At 48.9% G+C, this 10,136-nt stretch overlaps 1 long non-coding RNA gene across 1 annotated transcript; it reads left to right on the top strand.

The window, feature by feature from the left end:
- Positions 1-3,048: 3,048 nt before the first annotated feature.
- Positions 3,049-5,379, top strand: LOC130290573 (uncharacterized). The gene is made up of 3 exons (XR_008847644.1): positions 3,049-3,104; positions 3,234-3,342; positions 5,364-5,379. It is a non-coding gene; the product is annotated as an uncharacterized LOC130290573 (long non-coding RNA).
- The last annotated feature ends 4,757 nt before the right edge of the window (positions 5,380-10,136 follow it).

The raw sequence follows: 10,136 nt of genomic DNA, 5'->3' as shown, positions 1-10,136 counted from the left end.
GGAATGGCCGTACGCAGAATTCCGCGCAAAGAATGAACATGTTCTCTCTTTGCTAGGATCAGTTTCAGTGGTAAAATTGTTCGCAACAAAAATTTTGTAGTGTGAACGGTTCCGCGGAAGACCCATTCACACTAATTGCGGGGGGGATGCGCAATTCCGCCCCCAGTATTGCGCACCCAATTCTTCAGGGTGAAAAACACTGCTGGGATATTATACAGTAATGGAGGGGTCTGGTGATGACTGGAGAGGTGACACTGCTGGGACATTATACAGTAATGGAGGGGTCTGGTGATGATTAGAGAGGTGACACTGCTGGGACATTATACAGTAATGGAGGGGTCTGGTGATGACTGGAGAGGTGACCCTGCTGGGACATTATACAGTAATGGAGGGGTCTGGTGATGTCTGGAGAGGTGACACTGCTGGGACATTATACAGTAATGGAGGGGTCTGGTGATGACTGGAGAGGTGACACTGCTGGGACATTATACAGTAATGGAGGGGTCTGGTGATGACTGGAGAGGTGACACTGCTGGGACATTATACAGTAATGGAGGGGTCTGGTGATGACTGGAGAGGTGACACTGCTGGGACATTATATAGTAATTGAGGGGTCTGGTGATGACTGGAGAGGTGACACTGCAGGGACATTATACAGTAATGGAGGGGTCTGGTGATGACTGGAGAGGTGACACTGCTGGGACATTATACAGTAATGGAGGGGTCTGGTGATGATTAGAGAGGTGACACTGCTGGGACATTATACAGTATTGGAGGGGTCTGGTGATGACTGGAGAGGTGACCCTGCTGGGACATTATACAGTAATGGAGGGGTCTGATGATGACTGGAGAGGTGACACTGCTGGGACATTATACAATAATGGAGGGGTCTGGTGATGACTGGAGAGGTGACACTGCAGGGACATTATACAGTAATGGAGGGGTCTGGTGATGACTGGAGAGGTGACACTGCTGGGTCATTATACAGTATTGGAGGGGTCTGGTGATGACTGGAGAGGTGACACTGCTTGGACATTATACAGTAATGGAGGGGTCTGGTGATGATTAGAGAGGTGACACTGCTGGGACATTATACAGTAATGGAGGGGTCTGGTGATGACTGGAGAGGTGACACTGCTAGGACATTATACAGTAATGGAGGGGTCTGGTGATGATTAGAGAGGTGACACTGCTGGGACATTATACAGTAATGGAGAGGTCTGGTGATGACTGGAGAGGTGACACTGCTGGGACATTATACAGTAATGGAGGAGTCTGGTGATAGAGAGGTGACACTGCTGGGACATTATACAGTAATGGAGAGGTCTGGTGAGTAGAGAGGTGACACTGCTGGGACATTATACAGTAATGGAGGGGTCTGGTGAGTAGAGAGGTGACACTGCTGGGACATTATACAGTAATGGAGGGGTCTGGTGATGACTGGAGAGGTGACACTGCTGGGACATTATACAGTAATGGAGGGGTCTGGTGATGACTGGAGAGGTGACACTGCTTGGACATTATATAGTAATGGAGGGGTCTGGTGATGACTGGAGAGGTGACACTGCTGGGACATTATACAGTAATGGAGGGGTCTGGTGATGACTGGAGAGGTGACACTGCCGGGACATTATACAGTAATGGAGGGGTCTGGTGATGATTAGAGAGGTGACACTGCTGGGACATTATACAGTAATGGAGGGGTCTGGTGATGACTGGAGAGGTGACACTGCTGGGACATTATACAGTAATGGAGGGGTCTGGTGATGACTGGAGAGGTGACACTGCTGGGACATTATATAGTAATGGAGGGGTCTGGTGATGACTGGAGAGGTGACACTGCTGGGACATTATACAGTAATGGAGGGGTCTGGTGATGATTAGAGAGGTGACACTGCCGGGAAATTATACAGTAATGGAGGGATCTGGTGATGACTGGAGAGGTGACACTGCTGGGACATTATACAGTAATGGAGGAGTCTGGTGATGACTGGAGAGGTGACACTGCTGGGACATTATACAGTAATGGAGGGGTCTGGTGATGATTAGAGAGGTGACACTGCTTGGACATTATATAGTAATGGAGGGGTCTGGTGATGACTGGAGAGGTGACACTGCTGGGACATTATACAGTAATGGAGGGGTCTGGTGATGACTGGAGAGGTGACACTGCCGGGACATTAAACAGTAATGGAGGGGTCTGGTGATGATTAGAGAGGTGACACTGCTGGGACATTATACAGTAATGGAGGGGTCTGGTGATGACTGGAGAGGTGACACTGCTGGGACATTATACAGTAATGGAGGGGTCTGATGATGACTGGAGAGGTGACACTGCTGGGACATTATACAGTAATGGAGGGGTCTGGTGATGACTGGAGAGGTGACACTGCCGGGAAATTATACAGTAATGGAGGGATCTGGTGATGACTGGAGAGGTGACACTGCTGGGACATTATACAGTAATGGAGGGGTCTGGTGATGACTGGAGAGGTGACACTGCTGGGACATTATACAGTAATGGAGGGGTCTGGTGATGTTTAGAGAGGTGACACTGCTGGGACATTATACAGTAATGGAGGGGTCTGGTGATGACCGGAGAGGTGACACTGCTGGGACATTATACAGTAATGGAGGGGTCTGGTGATGATTAGAGAGGTGACACTGCTGGGACATTATACAGTAATGGAGGGGTCTGGTGATGATTAGAGAGGTGACACTGCTGTGACATTATACAGTAATGGAGGGGTCTGGTGATGACTGGAGAGGTGACACTGCTGGGACATTATACAGTAATGGAGGGGTCTGGTGATGATTAGAGAGGTGACACTGCTGGGACATTATACAATAATGGAAGGGTCTGGTGATGACTGGAGAGGTGACACTGCTGGGACATTATACAGTAATGGAGGGGTCTGGTGATGATTAGAGAGGTGACACTGCAGGGACATTATACAGTAATGGAGGGGTCTAGTGATGACTGGAGAGGTGACACTGCTGGGACATTATACAGTAATGGAGGGGTCTGGTGATGACTGGAGAGGTGTCCCCGCCCTCTGTATTCCCAGGACTGTCCAGAGGGAAATGTCCCAGAGAATCATCAGGTAGATGAGGCTGATCCTATATCTCTATAGGGGGGTCCTGCAGTCATTGATGTGGGGATAGATTTTGGGGGTCTCTGTTGCTCCTCCTGTCTGCTGTATTGTAGTGAATTGTTCTATATGTCACATCAGGGGGGAGATCTGACTAATAATAAAGTGGAGGATGAAGAAGAGAGGATGAGGGGCCATCACCCGTGTATGAGGAAAGTGAAGGAGGAAATTCCAGGAGGTGTTACCCCAGGTAGGTAATAATTCCAGGAGGTGTTGTCCCAGGTATGTAATAATTCCAGTAGGTGTTTCCCCAGGTATTTAATAATTCCAGGAGGTGTTACCCCAAGTATATAATAAACCTAGGAGGTTTTACCCAGGTATGTAATAATGCCAGGATGTGTTACCCCAGGTATGTAATAATACCAGGAGGTGTTACCCCAGGTATGTAATAATTATAGGAGGTTTTACCCCAGGTATGTAATAGTTCCAGGAGGTGTTACCCCAGGTATGTAATAATTCCAGGAGGTTTTGTCCCAGGTATGCAATGATTCCAGGAGGTGTTGTCCCAGGTATGTAATAATTCCAGGAGGTTTTTCCCCAGGTATGTAATACTTCCAGGAGGTGTTACCGCAGGTATGTAATAATTCCAGGAGGTGTTACCCCAGGTATGTAATAATGCCAGGAGGTGTTACCCCAGGTATGTAATAATTCCAGGAGGTGTTACCCCAGGTATGTAATAATTCCAGGAGGTGTTACCCCAAGTATGTAATAATCCCAGGAGGTGTTACCCCAGGTATGTAATAATTCCAGGAGGTGTTACCCCAGGTATGTAATAATTCCAGGAGGTGTTACCCCAGATATGTAATAATTCCAGGAGGTGTTTCCATAGGTATTTAATAATTCCAGGAGGTGTTACCCCAGGTATGTAATAATTCCAGGAGGTGTTACCCCAGGTATGTAATAATTCCAGGAGGTGTTACCCCAGGTATGTAATAATTCCAGGAGGTGTTACCCCAAGTATGTAATAATCCCAGGAGGTGTTACCCCAGGTATGTAATAATTCCAGGAGGTGTTACCCCAGGTATGTAATAATTAAAGGAGGTGTTACCCCAGGTATGTAATAAATCTAGGAGGTTTTACCCCAGGTATGTAATAATTCCAGGAGGTGTTACCCCAGGTATGTAATAATTCCAGGAGGTTTTACCCCAGGTATGTAATAATTCCAGGAGGTGTTATCCCAGGTATGTAATAATTCCAGGAGGTGTTACCCCAGGTATGTAATAATTCCAGGAGGTGTTACCCCGGGTATGTAATAATTCCAGGAGGTGTTACCCCGGGTATGTAATAATTCCAGGAGGTGTTACCCCAGGTATGTAATAATTCCAGGAGGCGTTACCCCAGGTATGTAATAATTCCAGGAGGCGTTACCCCAGGTATGTAATAATTCCAGGAGGTGTTACCTCAGGTATTTACCCTCTCCCCTCACGTCCCTACTATTCACATGAATGGAGGGGGCGTGACATTGCATTTGCTGTCGTGGGAACCCATCATTGTAGACATACTGTTACAAATGCCGGGTACTGCACGGAGATCGCGGGGTGTCGACGGGAGGAGTACCCCTTTAATCACTGTATTACTACTCTACTAAACTACCCCTTTAAAGCACAGGTGCCACTGGTATTTTAACCCTTCTTTACTCCTGTCTCACTCCACCTGCTCCCCTCCCTACACCAAATAATCGGAATGTCATTTCTCCGCCCCTGGACATCTTATCCCCTACCCAATGGGGACACCCACAATCTCTGCTGCAGCAGCCCAGACATCCGTTGCACGGAGCAAACTTCACTTCATTCCAAAATGGGAGGCTGAGCTCCTATTATCTTCTCTATCTACTGGTGTCACCTTTCACTGTAATTCTGTACAGATCACTTCCCAGCTGTTTCCTCCTCCTCATCATAAACAGGAAAGCTAAATGTTTGACCCAGTGGCCAGAACCAATAAATAATATGATTACAGTGTACGTGTCACTTGATGTTCCTGGCGATGTGTCAAAAGTTTTTAGGGGCGGGGTCTGAGTGTTCAAACTTCCACGGGTTAGAAGAACTAGCCGGGAGAAGGCCGTGCACACCCCTCCTTGCCCTGTGTCACATGATCGTGACACGCACCATACACTTAGGTTGGGAATGTGTCTTGACACCTGACAGGGACACCTTTCAACTTAATGTTATACAATTCTCCACTTTTTGTAATGTAAATTTTTACCCCAAACAGAAAATCCCAGTAAGAATTCTGAGGGAAACTTCATGTTATCCCTGAATGATAAAGGAGAAGATGAAGATATGATGGAGCGCTCCTCAGGAAAAGATGGAGAGATCATGGAGCTCTTCTCAGGAGAAGATGGAGAGATCATGGAGCGCTCATCAGGAGAAGATGGAGAGATCATGGAGCGCTCATCAGGAGAAGATGGAGAGATCATGGAGCGCTCATCAGGAGAAGATGGAGAGATCATGGAGCGCTCCTCAGGAAAAGATGGAGAGATCATGGAGCTCTTCTCAGGAGAAGATGGAGAGATCATGGAGCGCTCCTCAGGAGAAGATGGAGAGATCATGGAGCGCTCCTCAGGAGAAGATGGAGAGATCATGGAGCGCTCCTCAGGAGAAGATGGAGAGATCATGGAGCGCTCCTCAGGAGAAGATGGAGAGATCATGGAGCGCTCCTCAGGAGAAGATGGAGAGATCATGGAGCGCTCCTCAGGAGAAGATGGAGAGATCATGGAGCGCTCCTCAGGAGAAGATGGAGAGATCATGGAGCGCTCCTCAGGAGAAGATGGAGAGATCATGGAGCGCTCCTCAGGAGAAGATGGAGAGATCATGGAGCACTCCTCAGGAGAAGACCTCCTTACCCCTAATATCCATCCAGATCTATCCTATAATAATCCACCTGATCATGAGGAACCTTCTCCTGACCAACCACACATTGTTACCACAAGGACAGATCAGGAACATGGGAAAGGTTTATATTGGGAGGGATGTGGAAGAGAATTTACAAGAAGATCAGAACTTGTTAGACACAGAAGAAGTCATATAGGAAAGAAGCAGTATGTGTGTTCAGAATGTGGGAAATCCTGTAGATGTCAATCAGCTCTTATTATACATGAGCGAATTCACACAGGGGAGAAGCCATATTCATGTTCAGAATGTGGAAAATGGTTTACAACTAAATCAGAACTGGTTAAACATGAGAGAATCCACACAGGAGAAAAGCCATATTCATGTTCAGAATGTAGCAAATGTTTTATAAGTAACTCTTATCTTGTTGCACATCAAAGAAGTCACACAGAAGTGAAACCGTATTCGTGTCCAGAATGCGGAAAATGTTTTGCTAATCAGTCAAACTTTGGAAAACATACCCCCACGAAATTGCTTCGCCAGAGGAGACCGGGGGGCTCGGGATCGGAAAAAAAAGCGATCTCTCGGAAGGGAGGCGAATTCGATCCAGTAACTGTTGGACACCACGTCCCCTGACCCAAGGGTCCTGAACGTGAGAGGTCCAGATGTCTCGGAAAAATCAAGAGTCGACCTCTGCAGAATTGGGTTTTGCGGTTGCCCGATTTGGGCGCAAAACAGCCAGAGCAGTTGGAAACTGACTTCCAAGACGGGTGCGCCCGGAACGAGGGAGCCTTTCTGTCCCGCGAGGGCGCCTGCCCGGACCCTTTACTAGGCCAGAGGTCCGAAAGGACCGAAAGGAAAAGGACTTCCTTTGGGAAGTAGGGCGAGCCTTATTTTGAGGTAACAAGGAACTCTTACCTCCTGTTGCCTCAGATATAATCTCATCAAGGCGTTTGCTAAAAAGACGGCCGCCCGTAAAGGGAAGCTCAGTGAGAGACCTTTTGGAAGCGGCATCCGCATTCCCAGCTTTAAGCCACATAGAGCGGCGGAGGGCTGCTAGGTGACCCACAGCAAAGGCAGAACAACGGCTGACTGCATGGAAGTCCCCAGCTTTAGAGCATTGGAGAGCCAGAGCAGATAGATCCTCTGGGGGGGGGCCTTGGACACCCATGTCGAGGCGAAGATGTGTAGAAGAGAAGAGCCAGCTGGTTCAGAAGTGAACTTCGCTAAAGATTCTACCTTCTTGTCCGCGGGATCCTTGAAGGCAGCGGCATCTGCTAGAGGCAGTGTAGTCGCTTTAGAGATCCGGGAGATTGATGGATCCACAGAGGGAGGGGAAGCCACCTTAGCGACAAAGTCCTTGTCAAAAGGATAACGTTCTTGAATTGTCTTGATTCCCGGAAATCTCTTGTCTGGATGTTTCCATGCGGATTCCAGAATGCCATCAAAGTCAGCGTGAGAGCTGTACCTTTTAGGTGCTGGCTGAGCATGATGAAAGGATACTTCTGGATAGACATCCGAAGATCCTGGGTCCTCCAAGTGAAAGGTGTCTCTTATGGCTGTCACCAATGAGTGCACCATTGCAATTGAGTCCGAGCGGTCCTCTGGATCAGATGCCGGTTCGGAAGCCTCGTCCACTAATTCCCAGAGGAATGGGAATGAGTAGAGGCAGTCCTGGAGGGGGGCGACCCAGACCGGGTACGCGGCTCTGGCAAGGCAGAGCGGCGACTCCGAGAACATCCTCTGAAGGAGCGACGTTTGTGCCCAGATGATAGGGGGGCGGGACCCGTGAGGGGAACGCTTCGGTCTATCTGAAGACTCAATGGAAGAGTCAGACGAGGCACCCCCAGCACGCTTAGCGTGAAGTATGAGGAGACGGAGAGCGGGCCCTCTCTGAGCTCCTGGCAGGGAAGACCCCTTCAGGGCGGACACAATTACCCGGGGGGCCTCAGCCACCGAACGGGAGACTTGGCTCAAGTCAGCCCTATACTGGGTCAGGGAAGAAACCCAGGGTGGTGGAGCGGCTGAACCCACCGGGACCGAAGGGGCATCAAGGGGTCTGGGGGAGCAGGCAGGGCAAGTGGCTCGGCAGAGCCAGGCATTTTGGTACTACAGTGATTACAGGCACTTTGGTACTACAGTGTTTATAGACCAAAAAGTCTATGCATCCTGGCAGCTGCGGAGAGAACATCTCCATGCAGCTAGAGTGAGAAAGTGACGGCCAATGGTAGAGGGGGGCGTGCCCGCAGCAGAGGCCTAACTAGTTGGCCCCCCCCTCTGACTGAAATTCGCGCCCACGGCGCTGATTGGAGGCTGATGCGCGCCTCAGAAGAGCTCCGACAGCCCTGTGGGCGGAGCTAAAAACCAGGCCGAGAGGGAGCTGTAATGGTGCTCGCTCCTTGTCCCGAGCGCACATGTAATTCGCATATGCGCTCGGGGGAACAGAGCGGGCGGTTAAGACGCCGGCAGAGACTGCCGGAGAAAACGAAAGTAAGCCGTCGCAGAGAGCGCCCGGCTTGTACCAGTGCTGCGACTGTCAGCCGCATATAAGGCGCTGGCGGCGAAAATGAAAGTAAGCCGGCCCATACTGGCGCCGCAGCTGTAAGTCGCAAATAAGGCGCTGTTCACTGTAACACACTACACACACACAGAGCCAACATAACATACATGCCCCCTCAGAGTGCCACTGCTCCCCCAGAATAAAGTCCATTCCCAGTAAGCCAGCCCAACCTTAAAAGGTGGGCCAGAAACAGGGGGTCTCCAGCAGTTGCAAGTCCGGTCCCGGGACTTGTCTTACCTGAGGAGAAATAGGGAAAGTACTTACCTCAGTCAGAAGAACTTACCTAATGAAGTCTTTAGTGAACTCTTCAGTCAGCTTTAGTTACCTGCATCACACATGGCTGCTATGTGCAAACGAGGCGAGCAGGGAATAGGGGGACCCGGACCCATGAGGTACCACCCAGGCGCTGACCGTTGGCGGGGGGGGGGTTAATAGCGCATATACGCAATGTCTGTGCCCCGTTACTCGCAATGGGGAAACAGTGAACCGCAGTTCCTGAGTCCCCACCTGAAAACAGAAAAGAAAAAGGAATAAAAAACTAACACGTCCCTAACTAGGAAAACAAAAAACAGAAAACCAGGTCTGGAGCAAACCGGACCCGTCCACCTCCTTTAGACACTAAGCTTAAACTGACTAGCTCAGAGCCTGAAGGCGGGTGTATCCTGCTGGGAGGGGCTGACTTTTTTTTATTACCATAGTGTCACCTCCTAGAGACAGCAGGATACACCCACGGTCTGTGTCCCCCAATGGAGCCGATAGAGAAATAGACATCCCAAATAAATTATATATTGATTCACATACACACAATTCTAACATTTTTGGCTCCACAATGGATTTGAAATAAAACAAACAAGATGTGCTTTAACTCCAGACTGTCAGCTTTAATTTGAGGGTATTTACACCCCACTGGCGTTTGACAGATCTTTGGAACAGTGGGCTGTGCAAATTAAAAAATGTATTTTTCATTTTCATGGACGACTGTTCAAAAAAATCTGTCAGACACCTGTGGGGGGGGGGGGGGGGTAAATGCTCACTGTACCCCTTATTGCATTCTGTAAGGGGTGTAGTTTCCAAAATGTGGTCACATGTGGAGGGTCCATTGTTCTGGCACCATGGGGGCTTTGTAAACACACGCGGCCTTCAATTCCAGACAAATTTTCTCTTCAAAATCCCAATGTCGCTCCTTATCTTCTGAGCATTGTAGTTCGCCTGCAGAGCACTTTACGTCCACATATGGAGTATTTATATACTCAGAAGAAATGGGGTTACAAATTTTGGGGGGCTTTTTTCCTATTACTCCTTGTAAAAATGAAAAATTTGGGATAACACCAGCATTTTAGTGAAAAAATAAAAAAAAATTAATTTTCAATGAAAATTCTTCAAACACCTGTGGGGTGTTAACCTCTTAAGGACCAAGGATGTATGAGTACGTCCTTGGTCCCGCTCCCGTGATATAACGCGGGATCCCACGGTGACCCCGCATCATATCACGGCGGGCCCGGCGTCATAGTGAAGCCGGGACCCGCCGCTAATAACCCTTTAGCCGCGCGCTCAAAGCTAAACCACGTGGCTAAAAGTGAAAGTAAAAAGTGCCGG

The sequence above is a fragment of the Hyla sarda genome, chromosome 1 (genome assembly GCF_029499605.1).
Source record: "Hyla sarda isolate aHylSar1 chromosome 1, aHylSar1.hap1, whole genome shotgun sequence".
NCBI lineage: Eukaryota > Metazoa > Chordata > Amphibia > Anura > Hylidae > Hyla > Hyla sarda.
Note: the sequence above shows the minus strand (reverse complement) of the source record. Positions and strands in the feature narration are given on the sequence as shown.